The 24,113-nt window shown below is 47.4% G+C and overlaps 2 pseudogenes; both read right to left on the reverse strand.

Annotated features, from left to right (window-relative positions):
- Window positions 1–9,424: 9,424 nt before the first annotated feature.
- On the reverse strand, window positions 9,425–12,469 carry LOC129628578 (olfactory receptor 5B3-like; annotated as a pseudogene).
- Window positions 12,470–16,882: 4,413 nt separating this feature from the next.
- Window positions 16,883–17,839, reverse strand: LOC129627949 (olfactory receptor 146-like; annotated as a pseudogene).
- Between the last annotated feature and the right edge of the window lie 6,274 nt (window positions 17,840–24,113).

A 24,113-nucleotide genomic window follows, 5' to 3' on the forward strand; every position in this document is an offset into this window, starting at 1 on the left:
AGGGAAATGTCAACCCAATCCAATATTCTTGCCTGGGAAATCCGAAGGACAGAGGAGCCTGGCGGGCCACAGTCCATGGGGTCACAAAAGAGTTGAAACATAACTTAGTGACTGAAGAAAAGAGCAACATATATATATATATATACACACATACCACACACACATGCCACCTTCTTCTTTATCCGCTCATCTGTTGATGGGCACTGCGGTTGCTCCCATGCCTTGGAAGCTGTAAATAACACTGCCGTGAACAATGAACACAGGTATCTTTTCAAAACAGTGTTTTTGTTTCTTTTAGATTTGCACCTGGGAGTGGAATTGCTAGACCCTTATCTGTTCTTTTTTTTTTTTTTTTAACCCTTTTTCTTTTTTTTTAATATGAGTATATAATCACATTTATTTCCTTTAATAGGACTTATAGGTAATTGTTACAATATTTATTAGTTTCTTTTTTTTCTTTTCTTTTTTTAAAAAAATTTTATTTTATTTAACTTTACAATATTGTATTGGTTTTGCCATATATCAAAATGAATCTGCCACAGGTATACATGTGTTCCTCATCCTGAACCCTCCTCCCTCCTCCCTCCCCATATCATCCCTCTGGGTCGTCCCAGTGCACCAGCCCCAAGCATCCAGTATCATGCATCGAACCTGGACTGGCGACTCATTTCATATATGATATTATATGTATTTCAATGCCATTCTCCCAAATCATCCCACCCTCTCCCTCTCCCACAGAGTCCAAAAGACTGTTCTATACATCAGTGTCTCTTTTGCTGTCTCACATACAGGGTTATCGTTACCATCTTACCCTTACCTGTCCTTAAACTTTACAATGATGCAATAATAATATGAGCAGTCTTCTGCTACTTCCTCATTTCCTTCAAGCTCATGTTTTAGAGACGTGTTTATCTTGATGTGCAGTCCCTTTATTTTTGCTGCTGTTTGGTTTCTGTTATGAATAAGCTGTTTTGCTCACCCCTTCCCGCAGATGACAGATGCTTGAGCTGCTTTCACATTTTTTGAGAAGCAGTGCTGCTTTAAGCATTTCTGGTACATGTTTTATAATGAAAATGTGCAAGAATTTCTCCTGATTATATGCCTACTCACAGAACTGCTGAATCATAGTGTATGAACATGTTCAACTTTTTAGTTCAGTTCAGTCGCTCGGTTGTCTCTGACTCTGCAACCCCATGAACCGCAGCACGCCAGGCCTCCCTGTCCATCACCAACGCCCGGAGTTCACACAAACTCATGTCCATCAAGTCGGTGATGCCATCCAGCCACGTCATCCTCTGTCGTCCCCTTCTCCTCCTGCCCTCAATCTTTCCCAGCATCAGGGTCTTTTCCAAAGAGTCAGCTCTTCGCATCAGGTGGCCAAAGGATTGGGTTTCAGCTTCAGCATTAGTCCTTCCAATGAACACTCAGGACTGACTTCCTTTAAGATAGATTGATTGGATCTCCTTGCAGTCCAAGGGACTCTTAAGAGTCTTCTCCAACATCATACTTCAAAAGCATCAATAATTTGGCGCTCAGCTTTCTTTATAACCCAACTCTCACATCCCTACATGACTACTATGGAAAAACCATAGCCTTGACGAGATGGATCTTTATTGGCAAAATAATGTCTCTGCTTTTTAATATGATGTCTAGGTTGGTCATAACTTTCCTTCCAAGGAGTAAGCGTCTTTTAATTTCATGGCTGCAATCACCATCTGCAGTGATTTTGGAGCCCAAGAAAATAGTCTCTCACTGTTTCCATTGTTTTCGCATCTATTTGCCATGAAGTGACGGGACCAGATGCCATGATCTTAGTTTTCTGAATGTTGGGCTTTAAGCCAACTTCTTCACTCTCCTCTTTCACTTTCATCACAAGGCTCTTTAGTTCTTCTTTACTTTCTGCCATAAGGGTGGTGTCATCTGCATATCTGAGGTTATTCATATTTCTCCCAGCAATCTTGATTCCAGCTTGTGCTTCACCTAGCCCAGCATTTCTCATGATGTACTCTGCATATGAATTAAATAAGCAGGGTGACAATATACAGCCTTGACATACTCCTTTTCTGTTGTTCCATGTCCAGTTCTAACTGTTGCTTCCTGACCTGCATACTGATTTCTTAGGAGGCAGGTCATGTGGTCTGGTATTCCCATTTCTTTTAAAATTTTCAACAGTTTGTAGTGATCCGCACAGTCAAAAGCTTTGGCATAGTCAATAAAGCAGAAATAGATGTTTGTCTGGAACTCTCTTGCTTTTTTGATGGTCAAACAAATGTTGACAATTTGATCTCTGGTTCCTCTGCCTCTTCTAAATCCAGCTTGAACATCTGGAAGTTCACAGTTCACGTACTGTTGAAGCCTGGCTTGGAGAATTTTGAGCATTACTTTACCAGCGTGTGAGATGAGTGCAATTGTGTGCTAGTCTGAACATTCTTTGGCATTGCCTTTCTTTGGGAATGGAATGAAAACTGACCTTTTCCAGTCCTGTGGCCACTGCTGAGTTTTCCAGATTTGCTGGCATATTGAGTGCAGCACTTTAACAGCATCATCTTTCAGGATTTGAAATAGCTCAACTGGAATTCCATCACTTCTACTAGCTCTGTTTGTAGTGATGCTTCCTAAGGCTCACTTGACTTCACATTCCAGGATGTCTGGCTCTAGGTGAGTGATCACACCATCGTGATTATCTGGGTCATGAAGATCTTTTCTGTATAATTCTTCTGTGTATTCTTTCTACCTCTTAACATCTTCTGCTTCTATTAGGTCCATACCATTTCTGTCCTTTATTGTGTCCATCTTTGCATGAAATGTTCCCTTGGTATCTCTAATTTTCTTGAAGAGATCTCTAGTCCTTCCCATTCTATTGGTTTCCTCTATTTTGTTGCACTGATCACTGAGGAAGGCTTTCTTATCTCTCTTTGCTATTCTTTGGAACTCTGCATTCAAATGGGTTTATCTTTCCTTTTCTTCTTTGCATTTCACTTCTCTTTTTTTCACAGCTATTTTTAAGGCCTCCTCAGGCAGCCATTTTGCTTTTTTTGCATTTCTTTTTCTTGGGGATGGTCTTGATCCCTGCCTCCTGGACAATGTCATGAACCTGTGTTCATAGTTCATCCGGCACTCTGTCTATCAGATCTAATCCCTTGAATCTATTTCTTACTTCCTCTGTATAATCATAAGGGATTTGATTTAGGTCATATCTGGTCTAGTGGTTTCCCCTAGTTTCTTTAATTTAAGTCTGAATTTGGCAATAAGGAGTTCATGATCTGAGCCACAGTTAGGTCCCGGTCTTGTTTCTGCTGACTGTTAGAGCTTCTCCATCTTTGACTGCAAAGAATATAATCAATCTGATCTCAGTATTGACCATCTGGTGATGTCCATGTGTAGAGTCATGTCTTGTGTTGTTGGAAGAGGGTGTTTGCTATGACCAGTGCGTTCTCTTGGCAGACTGTATTAGCCTTTGCCCTGCTTCATTCTGTACTCCAAGGTCAAATTTGCATCTTACTCCAGGTGTTTCTTGACTTCTTACTTTTGCATTCTAGTCCCCTATAATGAAAAGGACATCTTTTTTCACTGTTAGTTCCAGAAGGTCTTGTAGGTCTTCATAGAACCGTTCAACTTCAACTTCTTAAACATTACTGGTTGGGGCATAGACTTGGATTACTGTGATATTGAATGGTTTGCCTTGGAAATGAATAGAGATCATTCTGTCATTTTTGAGATTGCATCCAAGTATTGCATTTCGGACTCTTTGGCTGACCATGATGGCTATTCCATTTCTTCTAAGGGATTCTTGCCCACAGTAGTAGATATAACAGTCATCTGAGTTAAATTCACCCATTCCAGTCCATTTTAGTTCGCTGATTCTCAAAATGTCGATATTCACTCTTGCCATCTCCTGTTTGACCACTTCCAATTTGCCTTGATTCATGGACCTGACATTCCAGGTTCCTATGTATTATTGCTCTTCACAGCATTGGACTTTACTTCCATCACCAGTCAAATCCACAACTGGGTGTTGTTTTTGCTTTGTCTTTGTCTCTTCATTCTTTCTGGAGTTATTTCTCCACTGATCTCCAGTAGCATATTGGGCACCTACTGACCTGAGGAGTTCATCTTTCAGTTTCCTATCTTTTTGCCTTTTCATACCGTTCATGGGGTTCTCAAGGCAAGAATGCTGAAGTGGTTTGCCATTCCCTTCTCCAGTGGACCACATTGTGTCAGAACTCTCCACCACGACCTGTCCATCTTGGGTGGCCCTACATGGCATGGCTCATAGTTTCATTGCACTCAAGGTTCTGTATATGCCCTCCAAGAGGCTATTTCCCAGTCCTGTGTAAGTTCTGGCGGCTCTGTGGTGGGGTTGATGGTGACCTGCCCCAAGAGGGCTCATGGCACACCCAGGCGTGCTGTACCCGAGCCCCTGCCTCTGCAGCTGCTGCTCAAAGCCCCTGCCACTGCTGGCCCGGACCTCCACAGGAGGTGCTCAAACACAGTTCTGGCTTGGTCTCTGGTGGGTATGGGGTTTGATTCTAAGCGCGATTTCGCCTCTCCTACTCTTGCCTGGAAAATCCCATGGATGGAGGAGCCTGGAAGGCTGCAGTCCATGGGGTTGCTGAGGGTGGACACGACTGAGCGACTTCCTTTTCACTTTTCACTTTCATGCATTGGAGAAGGAAACAGCAACCCACTCCAGTGCTCTTGCTTGGAGAATCCCAGGGACGAGGGAGCGTGGTGGGCTGCCGTCTATGGGGTTGCACAGAGTCAGACACGACTGAAGTGACTTAGCAGCAGCATTGTCTTGCTGGGGCTTCTCCTTTGCCCTTGGATGTGGGGTATCTTTTTTTGGTGGGATCCAACCTTCTCCTGTGGACGGTTGTTCAGCAGCGAGCTGTAATTTTGGAGTTCTCGCAGGAGACGACAAGCACACGTTCTTCTACTCTGCCATCTTGGAGTCTCCCATGCAGGTCAGGAAGACTGGGACAACTTTTTAATTTGATGCCAAATTGTTCCCCAACGTGGTCAGTCCAGTTTACAGAGAACCATCACAGATTCGGATCTGGTAGTTCTGGGGTGGGGTCCCATATTCTCCATTTCTCAGAAGCTCGCAGGTGATGACGATGCCACTGGTCCAAGGAAAACGAGCATGTAGAGGCCCATCCACTCGTTGATGGAGAAAATTTGTCAAGTGTCTACAGTGTGCCAGTCAGTGTACCAGACATTGAGGCTACAACGGTGAATGAGACGGGACACCACTTTGCCACTCCTCAGGTTGAAAGTATAAATATTTGTTCAACATTTGTATTGTTGAAGTGAATAGCAACTGATCGTCTATTATTTTAAAATTGTACCCTAGAGTCATATTACATGCCCACTTAACTTGTACTTTTTGTTTTCTGACTTTCATGTTTTCAAAATGCTTTTCTTTTTTGTGGTTTCTCATTCTCTCTTGAGGAATGCAGGTGTTTGTACGGACCCAATCCTGGGTGATACATTACAGGGTTTAAACTTAGATAAAGTTCTTCTTAGTAAATATTGCTGAATTGTGCCTTAATTTTGTTTTATTTATATATTTTCCTTTATCACCGAGTCTTCATTTATTTTTTCTAATGTATTTTCTCTTTTTTTGTTAAATTGAAGTATAATTGCTTTACAGTGTTGTATTATTTTCTGATGAACAGCAAAGTATAGCTCTTGGTATACATATACTCCCTCTTTCCTGAGCCCCTCCACCTCCACCATCCCTCCCCTCTAGGTCATCACAGACCTTGAGCTGAGCTCTGTCTGCTACACAGCACCTTCCCACAGCTATCTGTTTTACATATGGTAATGTGTGCTTCAGAGTAGAATGGACAGGGCTATTAACTAAGGCTTGGACTTCATTATGTTTAAAAGCCTCAGAACAAAATAGTAGTCATTAAAGCCTTCATTGGTATTCAGTTGTATTCTTGGCCTTTTGTATGTATTTATTATGTAATTTTAAGGAAATTTGCCCCACTGATAATATTTTATTTTTAGTTAAATTTAAATTTTGTATATATATTGTCACATTTCAGCCTTGTCTGAGAAGCGTGTGCTTCCCAGGTGGCTCAGTGGTGGAGAGTCTGCCAGCCAATGCAGGAAGCGCACGTGTGATCCCTGGGTGGGAACATCCCCTGGAGCAGGAAATGGCAACCCACTCCAGTATTCTTGCCTGGAAAATCCCACAGACAGAGGAGCCTGGTGGGTTGCAGTCCATGGGGTCACAGAAGAGTCAGATGTGACTTAGTGACTAAGCAACAGCAGTGTATACATGTCCTGTGCTATAATTTTAGAGTTCAAGAGGACTATGACCTCCAAATTCAGGCAACAGTCAGCTAGCTGGGCTCAGAGTTAGTTTTGCTGCTTGTCAGTTTTACTCTCATGAACTTAGTGTGATTCAAAAAAGACTCAGCAGACGTAGTTCAGCACAGGCAAAGGATGTTCAAACATTTCCACCCTAAGAAACAGGCTTCCCTGGTGGCTCAGCTGGTAAAGAATCTGCCTGGAATGCAGGAGACTCTGGTTTGATTCCTGGGTCAGGAAGATCCCCTGGAGAAGGGAGAGGCTACCCACTCTAGTATCCTTGGGTTTTCCTGGTGGCTCAGAGGTAATGAATCCTCCTGCAATGTGGGAAACCTGGGCTCGATCCCTGGGTTGGGAAGGTCCCCCTGGAGGAGGGCATGGCAACCCACTCCAGTATTCTTCCCTGGAGAATCTCCATGGACAGAGGAGCCTGGTGGGCTACAGTCCATGGGGTCACAAAGAGTTGGACATAAGTGAGCGACTAAGCACACACCGTAAGTCCACCTCAGTTGTGTAGAAGCATGAGTTAGCCGGCAGTGTATTTCAGATTTAATCTGGTGATGTTTTAGAACTCTGTATGGATGATGGTGTAATCAACTGCATAATTGGCCAGTGAGAGGCAAAGCTAGGTGTTCATAAAATCTCATTTAGTTTTCCTATGTCTGGACTAGGAAGGTTGTGTTTCCCAGTCTCTTTTGCAGTTATCTTAAGGCCTTAAGTGGTTGAATTGATGTGGCCAGAATCCCAGGGACGGGGGAGCCTTGTGGGCTGCCGTCTGTGGGGTCGCACAGAGTTGGACACGACTGAAGCGACTTAGCAGCAGCAGCAACCTCAGGCCAGGTTACTGAAAGCACTCTTCATGACCTTCTTGATTGTTTCCCTCAGTATTAAAATCTTGGCAGGCACTTTGAGATTGAGATGATGGCGCTGTCGAATGAAAGAGGCTCGAATACTGATGGGTGGACAAAGGTTGCCCTGGAGAGTCCCTGGTCTGTCTCCAGTTTAGTGCAGGAAAAAGCCTTTGTGGTGTTGAGTTACCTTGTGGGGCTTCTTTGTTACTGCAGTGTAAACTATCTGACTAATACATGTTCTGACTATTCATCTAGGTAGGGCCTACCACGCTGTGTTGTACCTAATTACCTCCTGTATATTTTTACAGCTGAGTGAATTAAATTAAGTTTTAACAAGTCTTTTCAGCCTAATGTTCTAGTCCTGACCTTAGTTGGTGACCTGTACTGAAAACGTGGTTTATTAGTTAAAGGAATGTAGAACATAGGAGGAATTTAGTAAATATTTATTTTCTGGAGGGAGACAAAAGTAAGAAATCTTCATACTTAGCTTGCCTGAAAGGAATTTTTAATGAGTCATTTTTAGAATAAAATGTCAAAATTGAACATGTTCATTAAGTAAGTTTTGTGAAATTTTTGAGAAAGATAGAAAAAGATTTTCCCGTCGTGCTATGACTCTAATACGATCATCGTTTACACTTGTGTGTGCTCCTCCCAGGTTTTTCTACTGGTTTTTATCTCATAGTCAGCATCACACAGGCGATGCTCTGACCTCAGAGTCAGCATCACACAGGAGATGCTCTGACCTCAGAGTCACGATTACACAGGAGACGCTCTGACCTCAGAGTCACGATTACACAGGAGATGCTCTGACCTCAGAGTCACCATCACACAGGAGATGCTCTGACCTCAGAGTCACGATCACACAGGAGACGCTCTGACCTCAGAGTCACCATCACACAGGAGACGCTCTGACCTCAGAGTCACGATCACACAGGAGACGCTCTGACCTCAGAGTCACGATCACACAGGCGACGCTCTGACCTCAGAGTCACGATCACACAGGCGACGCTCTGACCTCAGAGTCAGCATCACACAGGCGATGCTCTGACCTCAGAGTCACGATTACACAGGCGATGCTCTGACCTCAGAGTCAGCATCACACAGGCGACGCTCTGACCTCAGAGTCACGATCACACAGGAGACACTCTGACCTGCTGACTTCCGTGTATTATGCCATCCTCAGAAGCGTAACACTTACTGGCTACATCGTAATCCATCGGGGGTGGGGAAATCTCTTAATCGCTTTCTTCCTTTGGACGTTTGTTGCTGTTGTTGCTAACAAGTCCAACTCTTTGTGTTCTTGACCCCGAGGACTGCAGCATGCCAGGCTCCCTGTCCTTCACTATTTCCTGGAGCTTGCTCAAACCCATGTCCATTGAGTAGGTGATGCCATCCAACCATCTCATCCTCTGTCGTCCCCTTCTCCTCCCGCCCTCAATCTTTCCCAGCATCAGGGTCTTTTCCAAGGAATCGGCTCTTTGCATTGGGGGCCAAAGGACTGAAGTATTTGAACATTTAGGTTTCTTCTCATTTCTGACTTTGAAAAGGGATGCTGTGATAAATCTACGTGTATAGAAAGATTTGGGCTTCCCAGGCGGCGCTAGTGCTAAAGAACCCCCCTGCCAAGGCAGGAGACGTAAGAGACGCTGCCTCAATTCCTGGGTTGGGAAGATCCCCTGGAGGAAGGCATGGCGACCCACTCCAGTATTATTGCCTGGAGAATCCCAAGGACAGAGGAGCCTGGTGGGCTGTGGTCCATAGGGTTGCAAAGAGTCAGACGTAACTGAAGCATCTTAGCATGCACGCATAGTAAGATTTCCTATATTTAGAATTACATCCTTAAAATAAACGTGAAAAAAGGTTACTGATGATCCCCAAATCTAGAGTGAGGCTCACACAGGCCAGGTGAAGTCTTGGCCTTAGATTAAGAGCTCAGCTTCAAGTCAACTGTTCAGCCTTGAAATGAGTCAGGTTCGGCTTCTTCGTTTGTGTGTTCTCTGGAACACATGCACTCACCATATTACAGGTACATGTAAAGATATTTAGGTCAAATATATATATGTATATATATATTTGAATCCCTCTCCTAAAGCACAGCATCTTATATAATACTATGATTGCATTGATCTCCCCCTCTCTCTCTCACTCACACACACAGACCCCTGAGAATTCTAAGACATAGACTTCCCGCTAGAAAACAGATGTATGAGGAAAGTAAGGAGAGTTCTCTCTTGATCCTGAGGTCTATTTAATGGGACAGCTTATAAATGCAGCAGCAGTAAGACGTAAAGGACACTTCTGACCTGGTGCTCTTTCCTTTAGGAGCAGGAGGGAAGCATGAGTCACTGGAGCCTCCCCCACGTCACTAAACCTGGGGAAAACCAGAAGACTGTGCTGCCCCTGGTCTGAGGTTTCCTGGGAGTCATGAGGAGCCTCCAGTAAGAGACTTGACTTGTGATCGTGCTGTAATTGAAATATCTGGTTTTGATGTGGACATCCTGATGCTGAAGTTTCACTCTCTCATCAGCTGTGTGGCTTCAGGAAGTTAATTCACTTTTACTGAGTCACATACCCTTCATTTGTAAAATGAGATCATCTCCACAGGGCTCCTTCACAAATGCTGGCAAAGATTCAATATGTGAATGGATACTGAGTTACTTTAAAGCTGCAGTGCTCTGTACCGAGTATGGTATTTGTGTTTCTCTCTTACTTCTACCACCTCCTTCAAAGTCAGGCTGCTCTTGGTCAGATCAATTCTTCGTGTGATTTGGAAGATGCTATGCCTTCCTCATTCCAGCAGCCTTGCAGGGCTCAGCAGGGAAAGATATTGACTGGGAGCTTCCTCTGCAGGGCCTCCTTCACCTCCTTGTTGCGGAGGCTCTAGATGACGGGGGTGAGCACGGGGGTTATGGTGGTGTAGCAGACACTACCTGGCCACTGGTATCATCGGTGGATCCATGAGGCTGGACGTAGGTGAAATCACGGTGCTGTGGAAGGTGGCAATGGCCAGGAAGTGGGAGGCACACGTGGAGAGGGCCTCCTTCTTCCCAGCTGCCCAACACATCCTCCCAATGGCCACCAAGGCCAGGCCGTAGGAGGTGAGGATGAGGGCAGCAGGTAGATAGGTAGCCAGGGCAGAGAAGATATAGGGGACCGACCACTCCTGCCATGGCTGTGTTGGCTCAGGCCCGGGAGGGAAGGGGTTGGATGTCACAGAAGTAGTGCAGTACCTGGTTGGGCCCGCAGAAAGGCAGGGCAAAGACATTCCCAGTCTCGATAGCTCCACCGAAAGCGAGGAAGCAGCCACCAGCTGGAGACAGGGGCCCCTGGTCATGACGGACCCGTAGTGGAGAGGTCGGCAGGTGGCCGTGCAGCGGTTGCAGGCCATGGAAGCCAGCAGGAAGCTCTCAGCTGTGGCGTGCATCACCAAGAAGGTCATCTGGACCACGCAGCCCTTGAAGGGGATGGACCTGTCAGAGGCCAGAAAGTCGAGCAGCAGTGTGGGTGTGACCACAGAGGAGTAGCAGATATCAAGGAAAGAGAGGACGCTGAGAAAGAAGTCCACGGGACTGTGGAGGCAGGAGTCCATGAGGATGAGCGCCACCATCCTCAGGTTGCCCACCACGGTCATGGCATAGATGAGCAGCAAGCCTCCAGAGAGAAGCTTCTGGAGGTCTGGGTCATTGGAGAACCCCCGAAAGATGAGCTGGGTGTCGGGGGTGTAGTTTCCAGCGGCAGGGCTAGTTCTCCAGGCATCATCTACAGAGGTGGCAACCGAGCATCACTCAGACAGTATTACTGAGCGTGCCCACCGTGCAAGGTACAGTGAGGAAGAATACCAAGTGGGTATAATCTGCTTCAAGAAGAAATGGAGGGACTTCCCTGGTGGTCCAGTGGCTAAGACTTCACGTTTCCAAGGCCTGGGGTGTGGGTTTGCATCCTGATCAGGGTACTAGAGCCCAGAGGCTGCAACGAAGATAGAGCACAGTCAGACAAGTAGATAAATATCGTAAAAGGGAAGAGCAGGAAGTGTCCTGCCACAGTGGACAGGTGCTGGGCTGTGAAGCCAGACCTGAGTCTTGATTCTGATAACGGCACTGACCGGCTGTATCTGCTTGGATAAGCTGCATCCATGAGCCTGATTCTTCTCCCCTATGAAATAGAGAAGGTACATCTATTCAGGATTTCTCTGTGGCCTTGATGAAAAAAAATGAATTGTGAAGTCCTCTGAATATCTGGAGTGAAGTAAACAATAAATCTGAGGTCACGTCGCGGTTCTCCTGTGCTGCGTCTACACATACAGGTCATAATACGAGGCACTGAGAGTCAGGGTCCCGGAGGCAGAAGCCTGTCCCAGGGCTCAGCTTTGACGCTTCCTTCCTTGTATCCCAGTTTCTCTACCAGTTGAAAAATACCAGGTATTTTCCATATTCTCTCTCCCTTTTCTAACTCTCTTGGTTGAAGGCCTTAATTTTGCCCAAATGAAAATGTCCATGAGTCTCTAGTCTAGTGAATATTAATGGTTTTCCTTTTCTCTCCTGGGATGACAGCTGGATTCCCTGGACCCTCACACACAGGCACACGGTCACATCTAGTATTAGGTTTCGGCTGAGTTCCTTGATCCTGCTTTCCAATAAATGAAACTTCTTGGTCCTCCTCCCCAGCTCCTCACCTCTTATCATCATCCCCCTGCCCATACAGGCTAGGTTCCCTCCTAACTTACTACGCCCATCCCAGCTCCGAGATGAGCACTTGACTCCTTCAGAGGCTCTTCTATAATAACTCTCAGTCATGATGACCTTGACTAACAGCCTTGCAGACGCGTTCTGAGGTTCTCCAGATTTCCTCCGTGAGCCTGAGGCGTCATCTCAGCCCTGTGAACCAGCCTCCCTCGCCCTGATCGTTCCCTTTCTGTGTTCTGTTGCAAGCTGGAGGTTGAAGTTGACTCACACGGATGTACTTAGACTCCATTAACAGGGCTTGGTCAACGTTTCCAAGTCTTCCTCCCGACCCTCACTTGTTTTTTTTTTGCCCTCTATCACACTGTGGCTTCTGAGAGCAGAGGCTGCTCTAAGTTTTGTATTTATCAAGTGAATAGCAAATATTTGAACAATTACTGTTACCCATATTTGAACAATTGATGTTGTTCAATAGTATTCAAACAACTACTCTTCAAAAGAGCATCAAACGTGGCTTGGGTCATTTAGGATCTTGAAATATTGTTGAGAGACAAACTGACTCTCCTGACACAGGAGTGAGGTTGCCTGGTGACCGCTCCGCAGTAGGAATCCTTGTAAGTGACCCGCAAGGTATTCAGAAAGGGGAGGGACAGGGCTGGACATTGAAAAGTGCTGAACCTGGGGTTGATGGAGGAGATGAGGCTGTGCGACAGCCTGGAAGTGGGAGTTACCCTCCTCGGTAAACATTTACTGGGCAAAGTGCATTGCCAAGAGGGACTCTGAGCCGCACTTTTCTAAGTTTCTATTTGGACGGGAAGACAATATGTGTCAGGATATTTAGCACACTTCCGGAAACAGGGTAGACACATTAACTTTCTTTTTTTTTTTGACACATTAACTTTCATCCCACCCTAAGTTAGATTATGAACATGTAGTGAGTCGGGGGCTGGAAGGAATGGTCCCAGACCCCTGAAGGCAGTGGGGTCTCAGGAAATGCTTACAGGCTGGCAGATTAGGGGGTGGGGTGCATCCAGATTTGGGGGAGAGGAAGGAGGAGAGAACAGGCGACCTCAGCTCTCTGAACCAACTCTGGTGGGGGAACTCAGTAGGACTTCCGATAGACAATCACCCACCTCAGCGGGCGGTGTCCCCACCTGGCACAGCTCCAGTGGGAACTCAGGATCCTCCCCACCAGGCATGTGGGGGATTCCAGGACTCACTTGCACTCCAGCCCGTGTCTTTGGGGTTCTCTCTAGAGCTGTTTCTGGACTCAGAGCTGATGGCAGGCACCCGGCTCAGGTGAACAGGGAGCGGCCCTCAGGACTGAAGCTGAGGCCGCCTCTGCTCCTGCCAGTTTATCACCGGGCCCACACACACCGGGCCCACATCCTCTCCTGGAACTCCAGGAGGGTCAATCTAGGGCAGAAGGGATGATGCCCTGCAGAATTTGGTCACTTGGTTTGGTCTTGAGGCAGAGGAAGTTAGGGTCTCCTTGAGGAGCTGGCGCTCGTGGTTCCACCTTGGCTGCAGGGAGACTCAGAAGGAGAGGTGGGAGCCATCCAGCCTCCTCCCTGGACTCTGAATTCTGGGTGAAGGGATTGTTGTCTTGCCCCTGTGGGGGCTTGTTGGAAACTGCAGGCCAGTTTTCCCAGCTATTCTACCAAAGGGCCCAGGAAACCTTGGCTGGACACTGAGGACCTGCCCTGGGCTCCAACCCTGGAGGACGAGTCGGTGACACTGAGCCCCACGGAGAGTTGAGTCTAGAGCAGGTCAGGCCAGGCTGATCCCCTTTCCTTGCTGTTCTGTGTCCCAGCCGTGGTGGAGCCCTGAGGGGGTGGGCACCCTGGGGCAGGCATCCTGGGGCCTGACCCTCTCTGGGAAGTTCTCCTGGCATCAGCCACCAGGGGCTCATCTAAGGAGGCACTGGGAGCCTTGTTAACAGAATGGGTGGTTTATTTATATTAGCAATTTAAAAAATTGTATTTTCAGAAACAAAGCTAGCATTTAAGCACAGGAAATGCCAATGGGCGTAAGGAGGAGACAAGAGAATGGTTAGCCAGGAGCAAAAATGCATTCGGATCATCTCCCAGGTGTGGCTTTCCCCCTCTTTTCCTCTCTCTGACTCTGCTTTGTGGGTGGTGGGGAGAGGGCCTCCTCTCTATTTGTCAGCTGACACTGCTCCCCTGAGCCTGTCCCTTGGTGGCTCAGCTGAGGCTCCGGGAGTAGGGGTGGTGGAGGTTCTGGAATCATGAGTGTTTGAACTGAAGAGAAGTACAGAGCATCTGGCCCTGTGAACTCCTGGCTGAGATGCGATGGGGCAGCAGAGCTCTGAGTCAGGCCTGGATTTCCCAGTGGGAAGACCAGGAGCAAAGTCTAGGCATCAACGTGAAAAAGAGGACACGTGCAGTCATAAGATGAAGTAGCAGGAAATGATAAAACATAGGGATTTTCTTTAAAATTATCTGAGTGTATGCATAGGGAAAAATATAAAGGACATTTTGGACAGAATTGACATCAAAATATGAACTGTGGATTGGATAACAGTACTGTATCACTGCACAATGTCCCAGTTTTGATAACTGTATGGGCTATTCCTAGGAACTTCTCACTGAAGTATTTAGTGATAAAGGTTTTGAATGAATTATATACGTTAATATTTTATGTGGAGTAGGAAATGGCAACTGACTCCAGGATTCTTGGCTGGAAAATTCCATGGACAGTGGAGCCTGGCAGGCTACAGTCCATGGGGTTGCAGAGTCGGACATGACTGAGCACACACATGCACACATTAATATTTTATATAGGTATTATGTACATGTATGTATATATGTACAAATATGTATATGTGATTGTGCAAAATATAAACAGTTGGTGAGTCTAAAGGGTACATAGATTTCCTGTATGATTCTTGCAACTTTAAAAATTATGTTAAAATACATTATAATTAAAACAGATTATATTAAAAGTTAAAATGTGAGTGGGAGGAGTGCTGATGGTGGAGATGCTATAAATTGTTAATTGTTGAAGCTGGATGAGAGGTAAATCTCAGTTAATTTATCATACTGTCTGATTTGCACATGTTTGAACCTTGGAATCCTAATTTTGTTTTTCAAATTGAAATAAATTTGACCTGTCGCATTGTGTCAATTTAAGGTGTTGTTACTGTTGAGTCTCTAAGTCGTGTCTGACTCCTTGCGACCCCATGGACTGCTGCACACTGGGCTTCTCTGTCCTTCATTATCTCCCCAATTTTTCTCAAATTCATGACCATTGATTCAGTGATGCCACCCAACCATGTCATCCCCTTTTGCCCTCTTATCCTCCTGCCCTCAATCTTTCCCAGCATCAGGTGGTCAAAGTATTGGAGCATTTGAACATTTAGATTTCTTCTAATTTTTTGTTTTCAAAGATGATCCTGTGATAAGCCTATTTATATAGTAAGATTTCCTAAATTTAGAGTAACATCCTTGAGATAGACGTGAAAAAAAATCCTTTGCATGATCCAAACATCTCAGAATGAAGCCAACTCTCTCTAGGTTAAGAATTTGCATTAGTTTAAGAACATGCCATCCAGCCCAGCATTCAACCTTAAATTAGGTCAAGTTCAGCATCTTCATTTCTGTGATTCTCTAAAACACATATGCTCACCATAATACATGCACATTTAAAGATGCTTAGGCCAAATATAACTTTTTGGAGTCAGTATCCTAAGGCACAGTCTCTTATATAATGCTGTAACTGCTTAGATCTCCTCCCTCACGTTCACACATACATACTTCTGACTAGGAGCAGGGGTGTGAGGAGAGTTCTCTCTTGATCCTGAGGTTTATTTAATGGGACAGCTTATCAAGCAGCAGCAGTAAGATGTAAAGGACACTTCTGACCTGGTGCTCTTTCCTTTAGGAGCAGGAGGGAAGCATGAGTCATTGGAGCCTCCCCCACGTCACTAAACCTGGGGAAAACCAGAAGACTGTGCTGCCCCTGGTCTGAGGTTTCCTGGGAGTCATGAGGGGCCTCCAATAAGAGACTTGACTTGTGATCGTGCTGTAATTGAAATATCTGGTTTTGATGAGGACATCCTGATGCTGAAGTTTCACTCTCTCATCAGCTGTGTGGCTTCAGGAAGTTAATTCACTTTTACTGAGTCACATACCCTTCATTTGTAAAATGAGGTCATCTCCACAGGGCTCCCTCACAAATGCTGGCAAAGATTCAGTATGTGAATGGATACCGAGTTACTTTAAAGCTGCAGTGCTCTGTACCAAGTATGGTATTTGTGTTTCTCCCTTACTTCCACCACCTCCTCCAAAACCAGGCTGCTCTTGGTCAGATCAATTCTTCATGTGATTTGGAAGATGCTATGCCTTCCCGATCCCATCACTTCATGGCAAATAGATGGGGAAACAGTGGAAACAGAGAGAGAGTTATTTTTGGGGGGCTCCAAAATCACTGCAGATGGTGACTGCAGCCATGAAATTAAAAGACGCTTGCTCCTTGGAAGAAAAGCTATGACCAACCTAGACAGCTTATTAAAAAGCAGAGACATTACTTTGTCAACAAAGGTCCATGTAGTCAAAGCTATGGTTTTTCCAGTAGTCATGTATGGATGTGAGAGTTGGACTATAAAGAAAGCTAAGCACCAAATTATTGATGCTTTTGAACTCTTGAGAGTCCCTTGGACTGCAAGGAGATCCAATGAGTCCATCCGAAAGGAAATCAGTCTTGAATATTCATTGGAAGGACTGATGCTGAAGCTGAAACTCTAATCCTTTGGCCACATGAGGCAAAGAACTGACTCATTAGAAAAGACCCTGATGCTGGGAAAGACTGAAGGCAGGAGGAAAAGGGGACGCAGGATGAGATAGTTGGATAGCATCACCAACTCAATGGGCATGAGTTTGAGCAAACTCCGGGAATTGGTGATGGACAGGGGGGCCTGGTGTGCTGTAGTCCATGAGGTTGCAAATAGTCGAACACGACCGATCGACTGAACTGACTGATGCTTTCTTCATTCCAACAGCCTTGCAGGGCTCAGCAGGGAAAGATATTGACCGGGAGCTTCCTCTGCAGGGCCTCCTTCACCTCCTTGTTGAGGAGGCTGTAGATGACGGGGGTGAGCACGGGGGTTATGATGGTGCAGCAGACACTACCTGGCCACTGGTATCATCGATGGATCCATGAGGCTGGACGTAGGTGAAATCACGGTGCTGTGGAAGGTGGCAATGGCCAGGAAGTGGGAGGCACACGTGCAGAGGGCGTTCTCCTTCCCAGCTGCTGAGCGCATCCTCCCAATGGCCACCAAGGCCAGGCCATAGGAGGTGAGGATGAGGGCAGCAGGTACATAGGTAGCCAGGGCAGAGAAGATACAGAGGACCGACCACTCCTGCCATGGCTGTGTTGGCTCAGGCCCGGGAGGGAAGGGGTTGGATGTCACAGAAGTAGTGCAGTACCTGGTTGGGCCTGCAGAAAGGCAGGGCAAAGACATTCCCAGTCTCAATAGCAGAATTAGTGCCACTGAAAGCGAGGAAGCAGCCACCAGCTGGAGACAGGGGCCCCTGGTCATGATGGAGCTGTAGTGGAGAGGTTGGCAGGTGGCCGTGCAGCGGTCGCAGGCCATGGAAGCCAGCAGGAAGCTCTCAGCTGTGGCGTGCATCACAAAGAAGGTCATCTGGACCACGCAGCCCTTGAAGGGGATGGACCTGTCAGAGGCCAGAAAGTCGAGCAGCAGCATGGGTGTGACCACAGAGGAGTAGCAGATATCAAGGAAAGAGAGGACGCTGAGAAAGAAGTCCACGGGACTGTGGAGGCGGGAGTCCATGAGGATGAGCGCCACCATCCCCAGGTTGCCCACCACGGTCATGACATAGATGAGCAGCAAGCCTCCAGAGAGAAGCTTCTGGAGGTCTGGGTCATTGGAGAACCCCCGAAAGATGAGCTGGGTGTCGGGGGTGTAGTTTCCAGCGGCAGGGCTAGTTCTCCAGGCGTCATCTGCAGAGGTGGCAACCGACCATCATTCAGACAGTATTACTGAGCATGCCCACCCATGCACGTGCAAAGTGCATCGAGGGAGAACGTCACGTGAGTGTCTTCGTTTAGAAGAAGAAACGGGGGGCTTCCCTGGCGGGCCAGTGGCTAAGGCTTCATGTTTCCACGGCAGGGGTTCCGGTTTCGGATCCTGGTCTGGAAACTAGATCCCTCCGGCTGCCCCTAAGTGCGTGCTGCTGCAACTAAAGATCGGATACTCCTCACCGAAGACCTGGCACAGCCACACAAATGAACAGATATTAAGAAAAAGAAATAATGGAAAATATCACATCACAGTGGATAGGACATGGGCGCTGCGGCCAGACAGACCTGTCTTAGTTCTGACTATGCCGCTGACTGGTACTGTCTCTTTGGATAAGCTGTATTCATGAGCCTTGTTGTTCTCATCTTTAAAGTAGGGAAAAGACGTCTACTTCTCAGGTGGCTCTTTGGTGGAAATGAAAATAAAATCTAAAACCTTTGAATGTGTGGGACACAGTAGGTTATCAATAAATATGAGGTCACTCCCCGCCTCTGTTGTGCGTATATCCATAAATAATGCTCATGACTCTATTTGAAAATGATTTCATTCTATTCTTTTTTAAAAAGTTATTTGGTGTTTATTTTGGCTGCGCTGGGTCGTCGTTGCGGTGCTTGGGTTTTGTCTGGCTGTGATGAGTTGGGGGCTCTTCTCTCCTTGAGGTGTGTGGGTTTCTTAGGGCAGTGGCTTTACTTCTTGCAGAACTGGGCTCTAGGCACTGGGCTTCTGTGGTTGTGGTGTATGGGCTTAGGTGCCCTGTGGCATGTGGAATCTTCCTGAACCAGGGACTGAACCTGTGTCCCCTGCATTGGCAGGCAGATTCTTAACCTCTGGACCCCCAGGGAAGTCCTCATTCTGACCTTTTAAAATCACGATGTAATTCACATATCATAAAGTTCACTATTTAAAGGCGTACAAACCAGTGGTTGTTTGTCTATTTATAACATTTCATAACCACCCCTAATGTTTAATTGCAGAGCACTTTCATCACCAAAGAAAGAAAAGTCTGTTGACTATTACCAGTCACCTCTTGTTTTCCTCTTCCCCCAGCCCTTGGCAACGATTAATCCACTTTCTGGCTCTATGAATTCGCCTACTCTAGATGTTGCATGTCATAGGGTTCACACAATCTGTGGTCTTTGGGGCCTGCCTGCTTTCACTTCATCTTTGCAGGGCTCACCCGTGTTACGGCACGTATGACTATTCATCCTATGTGGTTCTTAAGCATCCTCCGGGTGCCCCCTCGTCTATACCATAACTGTTTCATCCTCTGAGAATCTACTGAGTTAAATGTCACCTCAGAGACCAGTCAGACTGTACATGGTGTGCTGGGGCTTCCTGGACAGTCCTCCAGGACGTTTCTCCCTAGGAGGACTGGAGAGGCCCAGGGTCCTCTCTTTCTTCCCCACACTTTCTTCTCTCTTCTGTTCCTCAAATCCTTCTTCGTTGAGAGTTTGGGCTAAAGTTCTGCAAACCAAGCCCAGGGGTGTGTCACCAACCTCTTCATCCAAGCCTAGCGGCCTGTATCGAGGACACGGAGGGAAAAGCATTGAAGCTGGCAGAAGAACATGCCACAGCCTCATCTTTGTCCCGCCCGCGGTGACTGGACGGGGGAGGAAGGAGAAGCCGTGGACAGGACGCACGGAGACCTGCTTCCTGGGTCTGGCTCTGCTGCCTGTTGGTTCTCATAGCTTCGGCGATTCTCCTGTTTCTAGACCTCTGATCCCTCGATAGCAAAATCAAGGTTGTGCATGAAAGATGCCTGAAGTCAGGCCTGGTGCTGACAGCCTGACTGCGACTCAGGGCTTCTTCCCGGAACTTCTTGCCTGGGTGCAGATCTTGGTGCCAGTGTGGCCCCCCACAGCACACGAAGAACCACCCAGACATGTCTAGGAAAAGGATTCTCCATAGCTGGCTGCAGGAGACAACTTCAGGAGAGTCTGACCATCTCACAAGGACCTATTTAAGTACCTTGTCCACTCACGGCGGTAATCCCTGGCAGACATGCTATACGTGAAGCGGCAACTTCTGTGAAACCTCGTTAACATAAATGAATAAATGGGACATAAGGAGTCTTGTTGTGGTGATGTCATTTAATCCACTGAGCTCCTTCTCAGTGCCGAGAATCACACAGTGATGTGTTATCAAAAATTATTCTTAATTTTGCTTTTTAAAATTTATTTTTAACTGGGGGACACTTGCTCTGCCATGTCGTTGTTTCTGCCGTACAACACGAGTCAGGCACAGGTTCACTCGTGCTGCCTCCGTCCTGAACCTGCCCCTCCTCCCCACCCCATCCCAAGCTTCTAGGGGGTCGCGGAGCAGCAGTCAGCTGTTGCTTTTGAAAGACCCTCTCTCCATTTTACGGAAAGATTCCCACCTGAGTTAAATATTTTTCTAGGCTTATAGTCATTCATTAGCACATATTCATTCATTTTATAAAATCAGTTTGTTTAAATAAAGTCATGAAAGCCATTTACGTTTTCAGCAGCTGTTTATGACATTATTTTTCTGCCTGTGGTATCCTGGCTGTTCTGTGTACTGGTGAAATGCCTTCTACTGGTAGGCGGGATATCTCCTCTTAAAAGTGGGAGAAGGGCAACTGTGCAAATGAAGGTGAGAAAGCAGCACAGGGCTTGACTACAGATGCGTGTTCAGGGACGCTGTTTTCATAAAAGCATGAATTGCGGTTCTGGAAATTGGTTGCTTTTGGCCCATGAGCTCTTCAGAAAGTCTTCCCTTATCCCCAAAGGGACACCACCCTGGTCTGAAGACGGGAAGGGCTATCAGTTCCAGGAATCTTGTCTCTTGCCCTTCGGCCTCTCTTTCCTCCCCCAGCTGGTCTCCTGATTCTGGGACGTGAGGAATTCACTGGAACACCCTGTGCCCTTCACAGAGCAACCTTCTGTTTATTGCAAAGGTTATGCTATGCATCGCTGGAAGTCAGGGTCCTGTCGGTGTGGCGGAATCCTATCGCATGATTGAGCCTTGAAGTTTAACCTGAGAAGTCCGCTTCCTGCCCAGGACTCCTGTTTCTCCACCTGATGCCCCACGTATTTTTCATATGCACGCCTCCCTTTCTAACTTTCTTACTTTGGGGGTTTACTTTTGTCCAGATCCAAACGTCCATGAGCCTCTGATCCACAAAGAAAAGTAGAATTTTCCTTTTTCTCTCCTAGGAGGACAGCCTGATTCCCTGCCCACCCCACCCGCCACAAAGCATCACATCCAGCCCTGTGCTTGGGCTGAACTTCATCCTGCTTCCCAGTAAAGGAGGTTTCCGGTGCTCTTCCCCAACTCCCCACGTCTTACCATCTTCCCCGGTCCAGACAGACTATGCTCCCTACTAATCGGCTACTCCTGTCCCAAGTCCCAGATGAACACCTGATTCCTTCCGAGGCACCTCTATCAATAATTCTCATTGACGATGACCTTGACTGACAGCCTCAGAGATGCACCCCGAGCTCCCAGTTAGTGAAGAGCCTCCAGGTGTCCTCCATGAAGCCTGCAGAGCCCTCCCGCAGCCCTGCTAGCCGCCCTCCCCTCCCCGGGCAGAGCTCCCTTGCTGTGTGCTGCTGTGATCTGCGGTGAGCCTGACTCACACAGATGCATTAAGTACTGTTGAACAGGGCTTGGTCAATGTTTCCATGGTTTTCTTCCCCCTGCTAGGCTGCCTTTTCCCCCATCACACTGTAACTTCTGAAAGCAGAGGCTGTTCTGAGTTTTGTATCAAGTGAACAGCAAATATTTGAACAATGACTGATACCAAGAGCTATTTGAACCATTCCCTTTGTTCAAAAGTATTTAAACAACTGTTAAAATAGCATAAAGCCAGGCCTTGGTCATTTAGGATCTTGAAATACTGCTGAGGGAGAAACTGACCCCATGACCCTGGAGTGAAGTTGGGGGTGCCCACTCGGCAGGAGGAAGCATTGGAGAGGCCGTGAGGGCTTCAGAAAGTGGCGGGGGCGATGGGGCTGGACCCTGAAAACTGAGGGAGGTGGAGCTCAATGGAGGAGATGGGAACAGGTGACAGCCTGGGGAGGGAGCTCACCGCTTCAGCAAGCGTTCACGGGGCCAAAGCGCGTGAGGAGAGCCGGGGGACCTGGCGTTGGGGAGCCTCAGTCTCCTCAGGTCCTGTGAGGGAGCGAGGCAGCCTGTGTCAGTGACCCAGCACACGTCTGGAGGCAGGGTAGACGCTCGATGCATGGTAACTTTCACCTCACCCCAAGTTACATTCTGAACATGGGGTGCTGGGCGAGCTTTCTGGGGATCCCTGAATGCAGTGGGGTCTCAGGAAATGCTTACAGGCTGGCAGAGTAGGGGGTGGGGTGCATCCAGATTTGGGGGAGAGGAAGGAGGAGAGAACAGGCGACCTCAGCTCTCTGAACCAGCTCTGGTGGGGGAACTCAGTAGGACTTCCGATGGACAATCACCCACCTCAGCGGGCAGTGCTCCCACCCGGCACAGAGCCAGTGGGAACTCAGGATCCTCCCCACCAGGCATGTGGGGGATTCCAGGACTCACTTGCACTCCAGCCCGTGTCTTTGGGGTTCTCTCTAGAGCTGTTTCTGGACTCAGAGCTGATGGCAGGCACCCAGCTCAGGTGAACAGGGAGCGGCCCTCAGGACTGAAGCTGAGGCCGCCTCCGCTCCTGCCAGTTTACCAGGCTGGCTCTGCCCCTCATGACCCCAGGTGCTGTGGAGGCTCAGAGCTCCAGGAGGCCCTGAAACACACCGGGCCCACATCCTCTTCTGGGACTGCGGTAGTGTCAGTCTCAGGGCAGAAGGGATGATCCCCTGCAGAATCTGGTCACTTGCTCTGGTCTTGAGGCAGAGGAAGTTAGGGTCTCCTTGAGGAGCTGGCGCTGGTGGTTCCACCTTGGCTGCAGGGAGACTCAGAAGGAGAGGTGGGAGCCGTCCAGCCTCTTCCCTGGACTCTGAATTCTGGGTGAAGGGACGTTGTCTTGCCCCTGGAATCTGGAGGCCAGTTTTCCCAGCTATTCTACTGAAGGGCCCAGGGGACCTTGGCTGGACACTGAGGACCTGCCCTGGGCTCCAACCCTGGAGGACGAGTCGGTGACGCTGAGCCCCACGGAGAGTGAGTCTAGGGCAGGTCAGGTCAGGCTGAGCCCCTTTCCTAGATGGACCTTTGTTGGCAAAGTAATGTCTCTGCTTTTTAATATGCTGTTTAGGTTGGTCATAACTTTTCTTCCAAGGAGCAAGTAGCTTTTAATTTCATGGCTGCAGTCACCAACTGCAGTGATTTTGGAGCCCCCCAAAATGAAATCTGTCACAGTTTCCACTGTTTCCCCATCTACGTGCCATGAAGAGATGCGGCCAGATGTCATGATCTTTGTTTTCTGAATGTTGAGTTTCAAGCCAACTTTTTCACTCTCCTCTTTCACTGTTATGTGTAATTTACTATAATAATAATAATAAAAAATGAAATGGAAGGGTAATGGAATCTCACTTCCATGCTTGTCGTAAGAATTAAACAGCGTTACTTATGAAAGCCCTGCCTTGGGCACAGCAGACACTCAGTAAAGTACAGCTACTGCTTGTTTCCTCCTCTGCTTCATCCTCATTTCCTTCATTATCTTCTTCATCTTCTGTTGACTTGTGTTCATTTCCAAGTTCAGGGTCTCTGTTGTGTGCCTCCCCCAGCCAAATCATATACCAAAGCCTTAATCTTCTATAAGGAGATAGTGTCATTAGGGAGATAGTCAAGGGTCCAGGTTAAAAGAATTCATAAGGATAGCACCCTAATCTGATTGGAATGATGTTTCTTATTTATTTGTTATTTTTTGGCCACTCTGTGCAATATGCTGGATCTTAGTTCCCTGACCGGAGATCGAACCTGTTCTCCCTGCAGTGGAAGTGCAGAGTCCTAACCACTGGAAAGCCAGGCAATTCCCAGGAATAGTGTTTTTGCAGGAAGAGGAAGAGGCCGCAAGCCTGTCTTTCTCTCCCTGTGTGTCTGCAGACACAGCAGAGGCCATGTGAGGATGTGGCAGGAAGGTGGCTGTCTACAAGCCAGGAAGAGAGAGGCTTCCCCAGAAACCGACGGATGGCACCTGGGTTTGGCATCCAGCCTCCAAAACCGTGAGGAAGTACATTTCTGTTGTTTCAGCGCCTGACTCCGTGGTGTTTTTCACGGCAGCCCTGGTAGGCTGACACTCTGCCTGCAGGCACGGTG

Source organism: Bubalus kerabau, chromosome 15 (genome assembly GCF_029407905.1).
Source record: "Bubalus kerabau isolate K-KA32 ecotype Philippines breed swamp buffalo chromosome 15, PCC_UOA_SB_1v2, whole genome shotgun sequence".
In the NCBI taxonomy this organism is placed as follows: domain Eukaryota; kingdom Metazoa; phylum Chordata; class Mammalia; order Artiodactyla; family Bovidae; genus Bubalus; species Bubalus kerabau.